The sequence below is a fragment of the Salmo salar genome, chromosome ssa11 (genome assembly GCF_905237065.1).
Source record: "Salmo salar chromosome ssa11, Ssal_v3.1, whole genome shotgun sequence".
Classification (NCBI taxonomy): domain Eukaryota; kingdom Metazoa; phylum Chordata; class Actinopteri; order Salmoniformes; family Salmonidae; genus Salmo; species Salmo salar.
Genome location: NC_059452.1, coordinates 109,500,336 through 109,519,216, shown reverse-complemented (window position 1 = coordinate 109,519,216; position 18,881 = coordinate 109,500,336). Strand labels below are relative to the sequence as shown.

The 18,881-nt window shown below is 46.1% G+C and overlaps 1 long non-coding RNA gene and 1 other non-coding gene across 2 annotated transcripts; both read left to right on the top strand.

Moving 5' to 3' along the window:
• Positions 1-8,673: 8,673 nt before the first annotated feature.
• Positions 8,674-15,131, top strand: LOC100194701 (60S ribosomal protein L23a). The gene is made up of 5 exons (XR_006757739.1): positions 8,674-8,799; positions 10,504-10,684; positions 11,367-11,543; positions 14,616-14,685; positions 15,067-15,131. It is a non-coding gene; the product is annotated as a 60S ribosomal protein L23a (long non-coding RNA).
• On the top strand, positions 10,846-10,917 carry LOC123725315 (small nucleolar RNA Z17). Its single transcript, XR_006757813.1, has one exon. It is a non-coding gene; the product is annotated as a small nucleolar RNA Z17 (small nucleolar RNA).
• Positions 15,132-18,881: the final 3,750 nt, after the last annotated feature.

Here is an 18,881-nt window from a genome sequence, read left to right as displayed (position 1 = left end):
CAGAGGGAGGACTACAGGGGGAGAACGAGACAACAGAGGGAGGACTACAGGGGGAGAGAACAGAGGGAGGACCACAGGGGGAGAACGAGAGAACAGAGGGAGGACCACAGGGGGAGAGAACAGAGGGAGGACCACAGGGGGAGACAACAGAGGGAGGACCACAGGGGGAGAGAACAGAGGGAGGACTACAGGGGGAGAGAACAGAGGGAGGACCACAGGGGAGAGAACAGAGGGAGGACCACAGGGGGAGAACGAGAGAACAGAGGGAGGACCACAGGGGGAGAGAACAGAGGGAGGACCACAGGGGGAGAGAACAGAGGGAGGACCACAGGGGGAGAGAACAGAGGGAGGACCACAGGGGGAGAACGAGAGAACAGAGGGAGGACCACAGGGGGAGAACGAGAGAACAGAGGGAGGACCACAGGGGGAGAGAACAGAGGGAGGACCACAGGGGGAGACAACAGAGGGAGGACCACAGGGGGAGAGAACAGAGGGAGGACTACAGGGGGAGAGAACAGAGGGAGGACCACAGGGGGAGAACGAGAGAACAGAGGGAGGACCACAGGGGGAGAACGAGAGAACAGAGGGAGGACCACAGGGGGAGAGGGAGACAACAGAGGGAGGACTACAGGGGGAGAGGGAGACAACAGAGGGAGGACTACAGGGGGAGAGAACAGAGGGAGGACCACAGGGGGAGAACGAGAGAACAGAGGGAGGACCACAGGGGGAGAACGAGAGAACAGAGGGAGGACCACAGGGGGAGAGAACAGAGGGAGGACCACAGGGGGAGACAACAGAGGGAGGACCACAGGGGGAGAGAACAGAGGGAGGACCACAGGGGGAGAACGAGAGAACAGAGGGAGGACCACAGGGGGAGAGAACAGAGGGAGGACCACAGGGGGAGAGAACAGAGGGAGGACCACAGGGGGAGAGAACAGAGGGAGGACCACAGGGGGAGAACAAGACAACAGAGGGAGGACCACAGGGGGAGACAACAGAGGGAGGACTACAGGAGCAGAGAACAGAGGGAGGACCACAGGGGGAGAACGAGAGAACAGGAAATCTACACATGTTCACCAGACACTGAGAGAGGGACAGACAGAGGGTTTAGCCAACCAGCAGCTCGAAGACAGCAGGTCTGTTAGCCCCTCCCTCCACGAGGGAAATGAAGCGTGTGATTGGTCCAGAGACCTGTTTACTGACTCTTCCTAAGGGCTCATTCCTCCCCCTTCTCCATGACGCGTGTCCTGGTTCACTCCTCGTCAAGGATGTAAAAGCATTGGATTGATTTATGAAATATGCAATGTGACTATAATATAATGGAGGAAAAATGTAATATGAATTTCATATGTGTAGTATAAAGCCTTTTTAGTTTTTTTTTTTACATTGTTCCAAAGCGTTGTACCTTAACTACAAAGGACAGTTCGCTGTCCTTGTCTACATTTCAAGTGTCCAATGGCTGTGAGAAGCTCTGTTCACATGAGGACAATAAAATCAAATCTTGTAGAATTGTATCGAAGAGAAAGAGCGAGTCTCAACTCGGCTGAAAAAACTGTCATGTGGTGTTTTGTTGTTGTCATTCCGCCCACCAAGCAAGGAGTTTTTGTTGGGAGGTCGAATTTCGTCAACATCAAAAATGAATGGATTATTTGCTACTTGATGTTTATTTGCTCTAATAGAAGTTTTAATGCTGAAGTTACGAGTGTACTGATTGTATGTTGGACATGTAACATCCCATAAACTTTTTGAGAAAAAAAAAAACACTTTATAACACAGAGTTATCTCCAGATGGCTATGCATATTCATGGCATGGGACTAGTAGCATACATTCATAAAGTATTCAGACCCCTTGACTTTTTCCACATTTTGTTACGTTACAGCCTTATTCTAAAATTGGTTACATTTTCCCTTAAAACAATTGTGATGGAAATGTTATACTTGAGCTTTTCTAATAACTAATTTCTGTGTTCATGTAAGTGACTGATTGAAGGAATCTTCACTTGTCACTATCTGCAATTTGGCAGTGCGCACAGAACCTTGTTTTGAGAACAAAAGATATTTCAGTTTCAAGGTCTCAGCTTAGAGAGAAGAATCCTCGTGAGGTATTGGTCTGTCACATGTTCTGAACCAGTGTTGGTCGGTCACATAAATGAAACAAAATGGATAATGATGAATTCATTATGCTAAATCATGCAAATATAACTTGTCTGTGTATAGCCGTATATAAGACAACTGTTGGGACTGACCCAGCAGAGCTCCTGATTGACATGTGTTCTATGGTGCATTGAGCTGGGACTGCCCCAGCAGAGCTCCTGATTGACATGTGTTCTATGGTGCATTGAGTTGGGACTGACCCAGCAGAGCTCCTGATTGACATGTGTTCTATGGTGCATTGAGCTGGGACTGCCCCAGCAGAGCTCCTGATTGACATGTGTTCTATGGTGCATTGAGTTGGGACTGACCCAGCAGAGCTCCTGATTGACATGTGTTCTATGGTGCATTGAGCTGGGACTGCCCCAGCAGAGCTCCTGATTGACATGTGTTCTATGGTGCATTGAGCTGGGACTGACCCAGCAGAGCTCCTGATTGACATGTGTTCTATGGTGCATTGAGCTGGGACTGACCCAGCAGAGCTCCTGATTGACATGTGTTCTATGGTGCATTGAGCTGGGACTGACCCAGCAGAGCTCCTGATTGACATGTGTTCTATGGTGCATTGAGCTGGGACTGACCCAGCAGAGCTCCTGATTGACATGTGTTCTATGGTGCATTGAGTTGGTTGGAACCTCTCTAGGATGCTGACAATAAACAATGATTCATTTAAGATTGACTTTGAGTGTCCCTGTGTAAAATACTTTCCAAGACACAATCTACACACAATACCCAGTAATGACAAAACAAAAACAGGTTTTTAGAAATTTGAGCAATTGTATTAAAAATAAAAACATGATACTTTAATAAAAAACAGTATTCAGACCCTTTACTATGAGACTCTAAATTGAGCTCAGGTGAATCCTGTTTCCATTGATCATCCTTGAGATGTTTCTACAACTTGATTGGAGTCCACCTGTGGTCAATTCAATTGATTGGACATGATTTGGAAAGACACACACCTGTCTATATAAGGTCCCACAGTTGACAGTGCATGTCAGAGCAAAAAACCAAGCCATGAGGTCGAAGGAATTGTCCGTAGAGCTCAGAGACAGGATTGTGTCGAGGCACAGATCTGGGGGAAGGGTACCAAAAAATGTCTGCAGCATTGAAGGTCCCCAAGAACACAGTGGCCTCCATCATTCTTAAATGGAAGAAGTTTGGAACCACCAAGACTCTTCCTGGAGCTGGCCGCCCAGCCAAACTGAGCAATTTCTAAGCCTGTTTTTGCCTTGTCATTATGGGGTATTGTGATGTCATTATGGGGTATTGTGTGTAGATTGAGGGGAGGGGGGGGAATTATTTAATCAATTTTAGAATAAAGTTGTAACGTAACAAAATGTGGAAAAAGTCAAGGAGTCTGAATAATTTCCCAATGTACTGTAGAATCTCCATTGAATAACAGGCGGGTTGATGTCAGCGACCCTCACCGAATATTCAAAAAAATATTACAATAATGAGATGTATCCACCAATCCAAAGAGAGGATAGGCGGGAGCTAGACAGCCCACCAGTCCAGAGAGACATGTATCTTGTCAGCACTGTAACAAAACCATATACTTTGAACAATCTATGAATAAAAATAAATTTGGTCTGTTACAGATATAATAGATGAAAGTGGTAATATCTTCAGCTATAATGATTTAAAAAAAATATATATATAATATGACTTTCCTTGTCGACCCAAAGCAATATTGTACCGTCATAAATGCTTTTCCTTCTAGTGTTGTGCTGCTGGTGAAGGGAATGTTATTGTATTCAGATGCGTCTCCTTGCCTGCCATACACAGATAGCTGTTTGCAGGATGAAGAGTTAACAATAAACATCTCAGACAAGTTATTTACAAAGAATTCTTCCCAGAACAGTTAAAAAATTTGACTTTTTATCTGTCAAATGTTGATGAATCTGTAAACCAAGACAATAAGAAAATGTCTTTCCCTACACAACTCAAGGCCAAAGAGAAGCATTTTAACATTCTAAATGATATTTATCCATCAAATACATTTTTAAGGTTGAAATTCAATGTAGATTGTAATGACTGTACATTTTGTGGGAATGACATTGAAACTACTGAACAGATTTTCTTTTGATGTGGGTGGAGTTACATGATTTATTCTTTTCGAAGATTATTATTGCCAATTTCACACACAATGTCGTCAAATTTGGTTTATTTTAAAATTATGATTTCAATTTCCTGTTCAATAATTTACTTGTATTAGACAAATGCTTTATACACAAATGTCTATATTTTTTTGGAAAACTATCCCCTTATTATAGATTTTTAAAAGAGAGCTTGATATCTTTGTGCAATTATTAAGGTTTGTTAAATGCAAACATGCCGTGAAACTCATTGCTGCCTTTGATGCAGTCAAGCTGGTATGATATGTCTAATATGATATGTCTGATATGATATGTCTGGTATGATATGTCTGATATGATATGTCTGGTATGATATGTCTGATATGATATGTCTGGTATGATATGTCTGGTATGATATGTCTGATATGATATGTCTGGTATGATATGTCTGGTATGATATGTCTGATATGATATGTCTGATATGATATGTCTGGTATGATATGTCTGGTATGATATGTCTGGTATGATATGTCTGGTATGATATGTCTGGTATGATATGTCTGATATGATATGTCTGGTATGATATGTCTGGTATGATATGTCTGATATGATATGTCTGATATGATATGTCTGATATGATATGTCTGGTATGATATGTCTGGTATGATATGTCTGGTATGATATGTCTGGTATGATATGTCTCGTATGATATGTCTGGTATGTCTGATATGATATGTCTGATATGATATGTCTGATATGATATGTCTGGTATGATATGTCTGGTATGATATGTCTGGTATGATATGTCTGGTATGATATGTCTGGTATGATATGTCTGATATGATATGTCTGGTATGATATGTCTGGTATGATATGTCTGATATGATATGTCTGGTATGATATGTCTGATATGATATGTCTGGTATGATATGTCTGGTATGATATGTCTGATATGATATGTCTGGTATGATATGTCGGATATGTCTGATACAATATGTCTGGTATGATATGTCTGGTATGATATGTCTGATATGATATGTCTGGTATGATATGTCTGGTATGATATGTCTGATATGATATGTCTGGTATGATATGTCGGATATGTCTGATATGATATGTCTGGTATGATATGTCTGGTATGATATGTCTGATATGATATGTCTGGTATGATATGTCTGGTATGATATGTCTGGTATGATATGTCTGGTATGATATGTCGGATATGTCTGATACAATATGTGTAATATGTACAGTATAAGACCTGAGATGTTTCATGATTTTATTTTATTTTCATGCATTTTGTATTTTTTCTTAAACCTGTGTACTTGGTTATGTTATTTAATAAATATGCATTTTGAATGTAGATTCAACTTCCTTATATATTTGTACAGTTTGTTTTATGTGTTTATTTTTTTCTTTTGGTATGCATGTACACTACATGAACAAAAGTATGTGGACATCTGCTCTTCGAACATCTCATTGCAGAATTATGGGCATTAATATGGAGTTGGTCCCCCCCCCCCTTTGCTGCTATAACAGCCTCCACTCTTCAGGGAAGGCTTTCCACTAGATGTTGGAACATTGCTGCTATAACAGCCTCCACTCTTCAGGGAAGGCTTTCCACTAGATGTTGGAACATTGCTGCTATAACAGCCTCCACTCTTCAGGGAAGGCTTTCCACTAGATGTTGGAACATTGCTGCTATAACAGCCCTCCACTCTTCTGGGAAGGCTTTCCACTAGATGTTGGAACATTGCTGCTATAACAGCCCTCCACTCTTCAGGGAAGGCTTTCCACTAGATGTTGGATCATTGCTGCTATAACAGCCTCCTCTCTTCTGGGAAGGCTTTCCACTAGATGTTGGAACATTGCTGCTATAACAGCCTCCACTCTTCTGGGAAGGCTTTCCACTAGATGTTGGAACATTGCTGCGAGGACTTGCTTCCATTCAGCCAAAAGAGCGTTAGTGAGGTCAGGTGCTGATGTTGGGTGATTAGGCCTGGCTCACAGTCGACGTTCCAATTCATCCCAAAGGTGTTCGATGGGGTTGAGGTCAGGGCTCTATTTTGTTAGTTTTAGTTTTAATTTATTTGCACCAAAGAAAACAAGTGATAAACAACAATACAGATAAAAACCAATCAATGAAAAACAGTGAGCGGGTGGTTGGAAGCCCAGGGCCTTATATAAAAACCACACCACAAAAAAAACTATATACAATACATACATTCAAAAATAAAAAAGGTTTGTTAAAACGGTTAACAAAACCTACTAATTATAAATTTATAAATTAATTGATCAGTAAAAAATGTTTTAAAATGTTTAAATGTGTGAGTGCAAATGAGTGTGAGAGAGCCAGGCAATATGGAGGAGATTACTGAGTAGTTTGGTTCATCAGGCTGACCCCCAGTCTTCATGGAGGAGATTACTGAGTAGTTTGGTTCAGGCTGACCCCCAGTCTTCATGGACGAGATTACTGAGTAGTTTGGTTCATCAGGCTGACCTCCAGTCTTCATGGAGGAGATTACTGAGTAGTTTGGTTCATCAGGCTGACCCCCAGTCTTCATGGAGGAGATTACTGAGTAGTTTGGTTCATCAGGCAGACCCTCAGTCTTCATGGAGGAGATTACTGAGTAGTTTGATTCATCAGGCTGACCCCCAGTCTTCATGGAGGAGATTACTGAGTAGTTTGGTTCATCAGGCTGACCCCCAGTCTTCATGGAGGAGATTACTGAGTAGTTTGATTCATCAGGCTGACCCCCAGTCTTCATGGAGGAGATTACTGAGTAGTTTGGTACATCAGGCTGAGCCCCCAGTCTTCACTTGAAGTTACTAAGGGATGATGTTGTTTTGGCAATGTGAAGATAATATTTCCAGAGTATGGTACCTCTGTATAGGATGGAGAATTGACTATGTGAGGTGCGGCAGTGGGGAGGGTGAAGGTTATCACAGCGTCTTGTGTTATATAGATGGATTTCAGAATTAACCTGAAAGAATCCATTAAAGGGTTTAGGTAAACGTCTGGGAGGTATGAGCATTTGTTGATGAAAGTGCATAATTGGCGTACATTAATATTGTAAATAGACAAGATAGAGTTTCTTAAACAAAGGTGCAGTCTTGCATTCCAAACAAGTTGACATTTGCTGGGCAAGGGAGGAATGAATTAATTTTAAATGGATCGCCCTTGCCCGGAAATCCGTCACTCGTTTGTCCCAAGGTTGTGTTTTCAGTCACCATGGAACCACCGGTAGCTGTGGTTTGTGATTGATATGTATTACAGTCAATTATGATGCATTTCATGTCTTGGCTAGAAGACATCGCATACTAGCCATCCGACGATATCAGGTAAATCGATGTACCGGTATGTTAGCTAGCTACCTAACGTTAGTTGGCTACTAATACATCAAACTTGCCAGTATATTAACTATATGCTATCTAACTAACTACCCAACTGTGTGTTCGTAAATTGCGTTTGGCTTTCGGAGCCAGTGCGTACATTGGACACATACTCTGGTTCATCAGAGCGTTCTGATCTCACAACGGCAGTCAAGCACCCAAGCTAACGATGGCTGGCTTTTTAGCTACTTCCAGAAACATCTCACTCTGACAATTTTACTCGCCCTGGCAGAGCTGGTTGTGTTGTTTTTCATGTTATACAGAGTGTTGGGCTCCACAAAAGCCGTGGGAACTACTGCAAGGTCTCAGAGCAAGTGACGTCACCGATTTCAAACGATATTAGCAGGTCGCACCCTGCTAACTAGCTAGCCGGTTACACTGGCAACAATTTAACTGAGCGTTTGTAAACCTATTGACTTGATTATTTCACGTCATTCATAGCTAAGTGATAAAAGTCGTTGTGCTTTCTTAATGGACATTGTTAATTTAGTCGTAAGATGTCTAGCTAGTAATGTGTTATGCTAACAAGCTACCAAGCAGTTGCATAGCAACAGCATCAACTTCCGGTAGACAGGCTTGTAACGCTCAACTGAAAGGATACCGTTCAGTTACTATACATTTATTTTAGTATGTATTATACAGTATGTTAGTTTGGGTAATTCGAACACAGCTAAGGTTTGGACTTTAAGCCCACGTATATCCATATTCTGACGCTACAAGTACCATGATCACATTGTATATAGACTTATTTTTGTACTGTATTTTTGACTGTATGTTTCTTTTCTTTTTTTCCATGTGTAACTCTGTGTTGTTGTATGTGTCGAACTGCTTTGCTTTATCTAGGCCAGGTCGCAATTGTAAATGAGAACTTATTCTCAACTTGCCTACCTGGTTAAATAAAGGTTAAAAAAAAAAAAAAATATATATAAATAAATAAATAAATAAATAAATAACAAGCTACCAAGAAGTTGCATAGCAACAGCATCAACTTCCGGTAGACAGGCGAAGCGCTAGTAACGCTCAACAGAAAGGATACTGCTCTGACGCTACAAGTACCATGATGCAGTTCGCCAGTCTCGCGAGATATGAGTACCGCTGGTCTCGCCCCTGTATTATAGTTGTGGAAACCCCGAGCGCTCTTCCTTTCTCACCATGGCACCGAAGGCGAAGAAGGAAGGTCTGTGAATCTTTACATTGTTTTTGGCGTAAAATCACTTAATATCAAGAACCACACGTGTTGTTTATACATGTGTGTAAAGATGGATATATGTTCTTTACATTCGTTGAAAGTCACAGACGTCCTTAGTTATTTTATCTGTCTAAAAAGTCGCGAAATGTAGAAGTTAGCCGCCGACCATGTTTCCGTCCAATGTGGCTATGCTAGCTAGTCAGTTCGCTGAAACATTCATGACTATTTCATTCCGCGTATTAATGACCATTTCTCACATTCATAAGTTTGTTTACTTGAGTGAATACAACCCGTGTGTGGTATATTTAATTGTTTATTCGTCATGTTGTTTTGTTGGGGTAGTCTTGACAGCATGGCCTGTAGTAACGCCTCGATCACATTGCGTTTTAGTAACCAGAAGTACATTCATTTCCTAACACGTTGCGGTGTGGTCTGCGTTGTACATACTTTACATGTATTGAAGGTATGCATCAAACTGTAATCCTCGATGGCTTGACAAATGCTAGCAGACTTTATTTTTAACAGTATATTTATTGGCTTTTTGTTAAATTGTAAATACAAATAAGCTACAGAATAACTAGAAACGGCTGAAAGGCCCCCCAAACATCAGTAAAGGGTGGGAGCCCATTACACATAAATAAATTAAACCAACTTTGGGAGTAGGAAAGAAAATATTCGGTTAATATATTTGTCTTTACACACTTGACCCGACAAATAAGAGAAAATGGTCAATCTGCCATATAAAATTCTTCCCAACCTTTTTGAGAAGTGTACTATAGTTCAGGTTTATGTGTTAATAATTTCAGAAGGAATTTGCAATCCCAGATATGTCTTTCTAAGGTCTCCCAAGAAAACCAAAATTGTCGGATGCAGGTATTTAGAGCACACCGGCCATGTAAAGACTAATTGGTTGTTTACTGCAATGCCTTGCTAATTATTTTGATATATAGATGGGTCAGATGTTCAACAGTGTTCTGATTTTAGGATGTTAAACTAATCAGCTTTAGTTTATAAACCCCCTCTAACGTATCTCCTGTAGCTGTTCAGGCCTTAACCAAGTTAAACCATTCTCTCTCTCCTCTGTAGCTGTCCCAGTCTTAACGTCTTCTCTCTCCCTCTGTAGCTGTCCCAGTCTTAACGTCTTCTCTCTCCTCTGTAGCTGTCCCAGTCTTAACGTCTTCTCTCTCCTCTGTAGCTGTCCCAGTCTTAACGTCTTCTCTCCCTCTGTAGCTGTCCCAGTCTTAACGTCTTCTCTCCCTCTGTAGCTGTCCCAGTCTTAACGTCTTCTCTCCCTCTGTAGCTGTCCCAGTCTTAACGTCTTCTCTCTCCTCTGTAGCTGTCCCAGTCTTAACGTCTTCTCTCCCTCTGTAGCTGTCCCAGTCTTAACGTCTTCTCTCTCCTCTGTAGCTGTCCCAGTCTTAACGTCTTCTCTCCCTCTGTAGCTGTCCCAGTCTTAACGTCTTCTCTCCCTCTGTAGCTGTCCCAGTCTTAACGTCTTCTCTCTCCTCTGTAGCTGTCCCAGTCTTAACGTCTTCTCTCCCTCTGTAGCTGTCCCAGTCTTAACGTCTTCTCTCCCTCTGTAGCTGTCCCAGTCTTAACGTCTTCTCTCCCTCTGTAGCTGTCCCAGTCTTAACGTCTTCTCTCTCCCTCTGTAGCTGTCCCAGTCTTAACGTCTTCTCTCTCCCTCTGTAGCTGTCCCAGCCAAGACCGAGGCCAAGGTGAAAGCCCTAAAGGCCAAGAAGGCTGTTCTGAAAGGAGTCCACAGCCAGAGGAAGAAGAAGATAAGAACCTCTCCGACCTTCCGCCGCCCCAAAACCCTGCGCCTCCGCAGACAACCCAAGTACCCCCGGAAGAGCGCCCCTCGCAGGAATAAGTAAGTCATACAAACTGTAAGAATGCCAATAGAACGGTGTTGGTACAGTACCGACATGTTACATCTGTTTTGAGGATTCTTCTATTTTATTACAACCTTCGTTTTAAAAATGGCTGTGAATGAGATTTTATGGTTTAGTCCAGGTTAGTTTCTCTGCTCAAGGTGCAAATGATGGTAACAGCGATCAAAGTATGATATCCCATGATTCCATCCTTATAAACCACTGATGCACCTTAGAGCAACAGACCTGTCTTTGTTTAATGGGGTTCATGGGACGAATGACATTTGAAGGGGTTGGGCCGTAGCGTTAGTTTGGTGCGTGCTGAACGTGAGCTCCTATTCACCCCCGTCCTTCTCCCTCCCTCACCCCCGTCCTTCTCCCTCCCTCCCCCCGTCCTTCTCCCTCCCCTCCCCCCGTCCTTCTCCCTCCCCTCCCCCCGTCCTTCTCCCTCCCCTCCCCCCGTCCTTCTCCCTCCCTCCCCCCGTCCTTCTCCCTCCCTCCCCCCGTCCTTCTCCCTCCCCTCCCCCGTCCTTCCCCCTCCCTCCCCCCGTCCTTCTCCCTCCCTCCCCCCGTCCTTCTCCCTCCCTCCCCCCGTCCTTCTCCCTCCCTCCCCCCGTCCTTCTCCCTCCCCTCCCCCGTCCTTCTCCCTCCCTCCCCCGTCCTTCTCCCTCCCTCTCCCAGGTTGGACCACTATGCCATCATTAAGTTCCCTCTGACGACAGAGTCTGCCATGAAGAAGATCGAGGACAACAACACCCTCGTCTTCATCGTAGACATCAAGGCCAACAAGCACCAGATCAAACACGCCGTCAAGAAGCTGTACGACATCGATGTGGCCAAGGTCAACACGCTCATCAGGTACGACCCTCCCCGTATACCTCTAATCCTAACTACTAGACCCATTCATCAGGTACGACCCTCCCCGTATACCTCTAATCCTAACTACTAGACCCATTCATCAGGTACGACCCTACCCGTATACCTCTAATCCTAACTACTAGACCCATTCATCAGGTACGACCCTACCCGTATACCTCTAATCCTAACTACTAGACCCATTCATCAGGTACGACCCTACCCCTATACCTCTAATCCTAACTACTAGACCCATTCATCAGGTACGACCCTACCCGTATACCTCTAATCCTAACTACTAGACCCATTCATCAGGTACGACCCTACCCGTATACCTCTAATCCTAACTACTAGACCCATTCATCAGGTACGACCCTACCCGTATACCTCTAATCCTAACTACTAGACCCATTCATCAGGTACGACCCTACCCGTATACCTCTAATCCTAACTACTAGACCCATTCATCAGGTACGACCCTACCCGTATACCTCTAATCCTAACTACTAGACCCATTCATCAGGTACGACCCTACCCGTATACCTCTAATCCTAACTACTAGACCCATTCATCAGGTACGACCCTACCCGTATACCTCTAATCCTAACTACTAGACCCATTCATCAGGTACGACCCTACCCGTATACCTCTAATCCTAACTACTAGACCCATTCATCAGGTACGACCCTACCCGTATACCTCTAATCCTAACTACTAGACCCATTCATCAGGTACGACCCTACCCGTATACCTCTAATCCTAACTACTAGACCCATTCATCAGGTACGACCCTACCCCTATACCTCTAATCCTAACTACTAGACCCATTCATCAGGTACGACCCTACCCGTATACCTCTAATCCTAACTACTAGACCCATTCATCAGGTACGACCCTACCCGTATACCTCTAATCCTAACTACTAGACCCATTCATCAGGTACGACCCTACCCGTATACCTCTAATCCTAACTACTAGACCCATTCATCAGGTACGACCCTACCCGTATACCTCTAATCCTAACTACTAGACCCATTCATCAGGTACGACCCTACCCGTATACCTCTAATCCTAACTACTAGACCCATTCATCAGGTACGACCCTACCCGTATACCTCTAATCCTAACTACTAGACCCATTCATCAGGTACGACCCTACCCGTATACCTCTAATCCTAACTACTAGACCCATTCATCAGGTACGACCCTACCCGTATACCTCTAATCCTAACTACTAGACCCATTCATCAGGTACGACCCTACCCGTATACCTCTAATCCTAACTACTAGACCCATTCATCAGGTACGACCCTACCCGTATACCTCTAATCCTAACTACTAGACCCATTCATCAGGTACGACCCTACCCGTATACCTCTAATCCTAACTACTAGACCCATTCATCAGGTACGACCCTACCCGTATACCTCTAATCCTAACTACTAGACCCATTCATCAGGTACATGATATAATCCTGACATTACTCAACTAACCCTGATTAGTCCATTACTAGCCTAAAGGTACTAACATCTAACTATTAGTCACTGGGTACTGTCCTGGCCGCTGGTCTGAGTTAATGGGTACCACCTATTACACCAATCAATCAAATGTATTTATATAGCCCTTCTTACATCAGCTGATCTGATCTCAAAGTGCTGTACAGAAACCCAGCCTAAAACCCCCCAAACAGCAAGCAATGCAGGTGTAGAAGCACGGTGGCTAGGAAAACCTCTCTAGAAAGGCCAAAACCTAGGAAGAAACCTAGAGAGGAACCAGGCTATGAGGGGTGGCTAGGAAAACTCCCTAGAAAGGCAAAACCTAGGAAGAAACCTAGAGAGGAACCAGGCTATGAGGGGTGGCTAGGAAAAACTCCCTAGAAAGGCAAAACCTAGGAAGAAACCTAGAGAGGAACCAGGCTATGAGGGATGCTAGTCCTCTTCTGGCTGTGCTGGGTGGAGATTATAACAGAACATGGCCAAGATGTTCATAAATGTTAAAATAATAGTCAGTGGTTGTCGAGAGTGCAACAAGTCAGCACCTCAAGAGTAAATGTCAGTTGGCTTTTTCATAGCCGATCATTGAGAGTATCTCTACCGCTCCTGCTGTCTCTAGAGAGTTGAAAACAGCAGGTCTGGGACAGGTAGCACGTCCGGTGAACAGGTTAGGGTTCCATAGCCGCAGGCAGAACAGTTGAAACTGGAGCAGCAGCATTAGAAGGTCTGGACGTAATTAATGGTTCGTCTATTACATTACAAAGTCTATTGTCCATTATTTTCCCCACTGACCCCTCCTCCATGAGGTCATAATAATATCCTCCACTCTTTCTCCCCCTCCTCCACTCTTTCTCCCCCTCCTCCACTCTTTCTCCCCCTCCTCCACGCTTTCTCCCCCTCCTCCACGCTTTCTCCCCCTCCTCCACGCTTTCTCCCCCTCCTCCACGCTTTCTCCCCTCCTCCACGCTTTCTCCCCTCCTCCACTCTTTCTCCCCCTCCTCCACGCTTTCTCCCCCTCCTCCACGCTTTCTCCCCTCCTCCACGCTTTCTCCCCCTCCTCCACGCTTTCTCCCCCTCCTCCACGCTTTCTCCCCTCCTCCACGCTTTCTCCCCCTCCTCCACTCTTTCTCCCCCTCCTCCACGCTTTCTCCCCCTCCTCCACGCTTTCTCCCCCTCCTCCACGCTTTCTCCCCCTCCTCCACGCTTTCTCCCCCTCCTCCACGCTTTCTCCCCCTCCTCCACGCTTTCTCCCCCTCCTCCACGCTTTCTCCCCCCTCCTCCACGCTTTCTCCCCTCCTCCACTCTTTCTCCCCCTCCTCCACGCTTTCTCCCCTCCTCCACGCTTTCTCCCCCTCCTCCACGCTTTCTCCCCCCTCCACGCTTTCTCCCCCTCCTCCACTCTTTCTCCCCCCTCCTCCACTCTTTCTCCCCCTCCTCCACGCTTTCTCCCCCCTCCACTCTTTCTCCCCCTCCTCCACTCTTTCTCCCCCTCCTCCACTCTTTCTCCCCCCCACGCTTTCTCCCCCCCCGCTCTCTCCCCCTCCACTCTCTCTCCCCCTCCTCCACGCTTTCTCCCCCCCAGGCCTGATGGTGAGAAGAAGGCATACGTACGCCTGGCTCCAGATTACGATGCGCTGGATGTGGCCAACAAGGTGAGCTCTATAGAGTGGTGCACCGTTATGACAGAAACGGCTCTGCGTCGCAGCCGTCCGCAAGACTCCTCTCGATGAGGACTGTCTATCACTCTACTAGTCCACGTAGAGGAGACTACTGGACAGTGTTGAGATGCACACATTTCTGTTCACTGTCGGCCAATAGCGTTGGAGGACGGGGTTGTGGTGTCCAATCAGCCTGCAGGGAGAGTCTCTGCGCAGATGATGTATGATATAATTTCTGTCGAATAATGACCGACTCAAAGGAACCACTGATGCCAGAGACCACCTGCTCTGTGATGCTTTTTATAAATGCCCTATGACGCCTTATAACAGTCCTACGATGCCTGTCTAAATGCCTGTTCATGTCCTGTGTTTCAGATTGGCATCATCTAGATGGCGGCTGGGGGAGATGTACAGAGGAATAAAATGTTCATAAAAACACATCGCCCTCGTCTTTCATTTGTTGGTTCTCACTGACGGTCACACCAAACAAATTGTTAGTTTTATTTTTTAAACCTTTATTTAAACAAGTCGGTTAAGAACTAATTCTTATTTACAATGACGGCCTACCGGGGAACAGTGGGTTAACTGCCTTGTTCAGGGGGCAGAACGACAGATTTTTACCTGGTCAGCTCGGAGGATTTGATCTTGCGACCTTTCGGTTACTGGTCCAACACTCTAACCACTAGGCTACCTGCCGCCCCTCCACTCTAACCACTAGGCTACCTGCCGCCCCTCCACTCTAACCACTAGGCTACCTGCCGCCCCTCCACTCTAACCACTAGGCTACCTGCCGCCCCTCCACTCTAACCACTAGGCTACCTGCCGCCCTCCACTCTAACCACTAGGCTACCTGCCGCCCCTCCACTCTAACCACTAGGCTACCTGCCGCCCCTCCACTCTAACCACTAGGCTACCTGCCGCCCCTACACTCTAACCACTAGGCTACCTGCCGCCCTACACTCTAACCACTAGGCTACCTGCCCCCCTCCACTCTAACCACTAGGCTACCTGCCTCCACTCCGCTCTAACCACTAGGCTACCTGCCGCCCTCCACTCTAACCACTAGGCTACCTGCCCCCCCTCCACTCTAACCACTAGGCTACCTGCCCCCCCTCCACTCTAACCACTAGGCTACCTGCCGTCCCTCCACTCCAACCACTAGGCTACCTGCCGCCCCTCCACTCTAACCACTAGGCTACCTGCCTCCACTCCGCTCTAACCACTAGGCTACCTGCCGCCCCTCCACTCTAACCACTAGGCTACCTGCCCCCCTCCACTCTAACCACTAGGCTACCTGCCCCCCTCCACTCTAACCACTAGGCTACCTGCCGTCCCTCCACTCCAACCACTAGGCTACCTGCCGCCCCTCCACTCTAACCACTAGGCTACCTGCCTCCCCCTCCACTCTAACCACTAGGCTACCTGCCTCCCCTCCACTCTAACCACTAGGCTACCTGCCGCCCCTCCACTCTAACCACTAGGCTACCTGCCGCCCCTCCACTCTAACCACTAGGCTACCTGCCTCCCCTCCACTCTAACCACTAGGCTACCTGCCGCCCCTCCACTCTAACCACTAGTCTACCTGCCGCCCCTCCACTCTAACCACTAGGCTACCTGCCGCCCCTCCACTCTAACCACTAGGCTACCTGCCACCCCTCCACTCTAACCACTAGGCTACCTGCCTCCCCTCCACTCTAACCACTAGGCTACCTGCCTCCCCTCCACTCTAACCACTAGGCTACCTGCCGCCCCTCCACTAACCACTAGGCTACCTGCCTCCCCTCCACTCTAACCACTAGGCTACCTGCCGTCCCTCCACTCTAACCACTAGGCTACCTGCCGCCCCTCCACTCTAACCACTAGGCTACCTGCCGCCCCTCCACTCTAACCACTAGGCTACCTGCCGCCCTCCACTCTAACCACTAGGCTACCTGCCGCCCCTCCACTCTAACCACTAGGCTACCTGCCTCCCCTCCACTCTAACCACTAGGCTACCTGCCTCCCCTCCACTCTAACCACTAGGCTACCTGCCTCCCCTCCACTCTAACCACTAGGCTACCTGCCTCCCCTCCACTCTAACCACTAGGCTACCTGCCTCCCCTCCACTCTAACCACTAGGCTACCTGCCTCCCCTCCACTCTAACCACTAGGCTACCTGCCTCCCCTCCACTCTAACCACTAGGCTACCTGCCGCCCCTCCACTCTAACCACTAGGCTACCTGCTGCCCCTCCACTCTAACCACTAGGCTACCTGCTGCCCCTCCACTCTAACCACTAGGCTACCTGCCGCCCCTCCACTCTAACCACTAGGCTACCTGCCTCCCTCCACTCTAACCACTAGGCTACCTGCCTCCCTCCACTCTAACCACTAGGCTACCTGCCGCCCCTCCACTCTAACCACTAGGCTACCTGCCTCCCTCCACTCTAACCACTAGGCTACCTGCCGCCCCTCCACTCTAACCACTAGGCTACCTGCCGCCCCTCCACTCTAACCACTAGGCTACCTGCCGCCCCTCCACTCTAACCACTAGGCTATGCTGCCGCCCCCATTTAGAGGTTAATGTGGAAAGGGAGGTTTGATTTACTCTAGTATTTAAATATCATGTGACGCCACTATTTAAATACCTTTATTTAAATTCTTATTTACAATGATGGCCTACCCTGGGCTATACCCGGATGATGCTGGGCCAGTTGTGCGCCGCCCTATGGGACTCCCAATCACAGCTGGATTCGAGCCAGGGACTGTAGTGATGCTTCTTGCACTGAGATGCATTGCCTAGACTGCTGCGCCACTTGGGAGACCAATCATGTGACGCCGCTGTTCATCATGCCGCTTCACCTGGACTGCTATTCCCACAGTCTTGAAGGAGTTCCCACATATGCTGAGCATTTGTTGGCTGCTTTTCCTTCACTCTGCGGTCCAACACCTCCAATAATATGGACTTGGTCTTTTACCAAATAGGGATATAATTCTGTATACCCCCCTACCTTGTCACAACACACCTGATTGGCTCAAACGCATTAAAGAAAGAAATTCCACAAATTAACATTTAACAGGGCACACCTACTAATTGAAATGCATTCTGGGTGACTACCTCATGAAGCTGGTTGAAAGAATGCCAAGATAAATGGCAGATTCATATATCATGAAGCTGTCATATGACACCGCTGTTTGTATATAACGATGCCATCAGTTACACGGTGGGTTTGGTGTTCGGAAGATGGCTGTATTTGTGTGTGTGTCATGGCGTAGTCGGAGCATGAAATCTGTCATCATGGGACCAGTGGTGCATTATGGGAACTATGGCTTGGCGGTCCTTTCACTCTGGTCTGTATGTGTGAATCCCACCCCTCCTGTGATCAGGGACCTCCTTTTCTCTGCCGGCTGAGCACACTGCATCAGCCGCTGGGCTGAGATTTGCCTCACATCCCTCTTTGATACTGAGGCCGAGCTCCATGCCACCCAGGACCTCTAAGAATATCTAGAAGACCGTTCACTCTACTACCGTCCAGCAAATGGTACCTGAGCATTAAGACTGCTAAATAGTTCATTAATGGTTACCCGGACAACCTGCACATTCACCAGACTTTACAGTGAATTTGGAAAGTATTCAGACCCCTTGACTTTTTCTATATTTCGTTTACATTACAGGCCTATTCTAAAATGGATAAAATTATTGTTTTCCCTCATCAATCTACACACAATATCCCATAATAACAAAACAGAAACCGCTTTTTAGAATTTTTTGGCAAATGTATTAAAATTAATAAACTGAAATCACATTTACGTAAGTATTCAGACCCTTTCCTATGAGTCTAAATTGAGCTCAGGTGCCTCCTGTTTCCATTTGATCATCCTTGAGATGTTTCTACAACTTGATTGTAGAAACATGTTATTTGATTTTAATTTGAGTGGACCAGGAATCGCACTAATGAGAGTGAGAAGATATAGGTTACTGCCTCAGCCTGCCACATTGTGAATTAATGACCAATGCAGTTGAGATTCAACTATAGAAAAACCTTTATTGATTAATTTGTTCAACTTCATCTGCCAATCACAATATATTAACAGCTGAACAACTGTATTTACTGTTCTCTGTGTATCTACAAATAGCTCTTATCCAGAGCAACTTACAGTAGTGAATTCATACATTTCACTTCATGCATTTTTGTTCTGGCTCCCGTGGGAA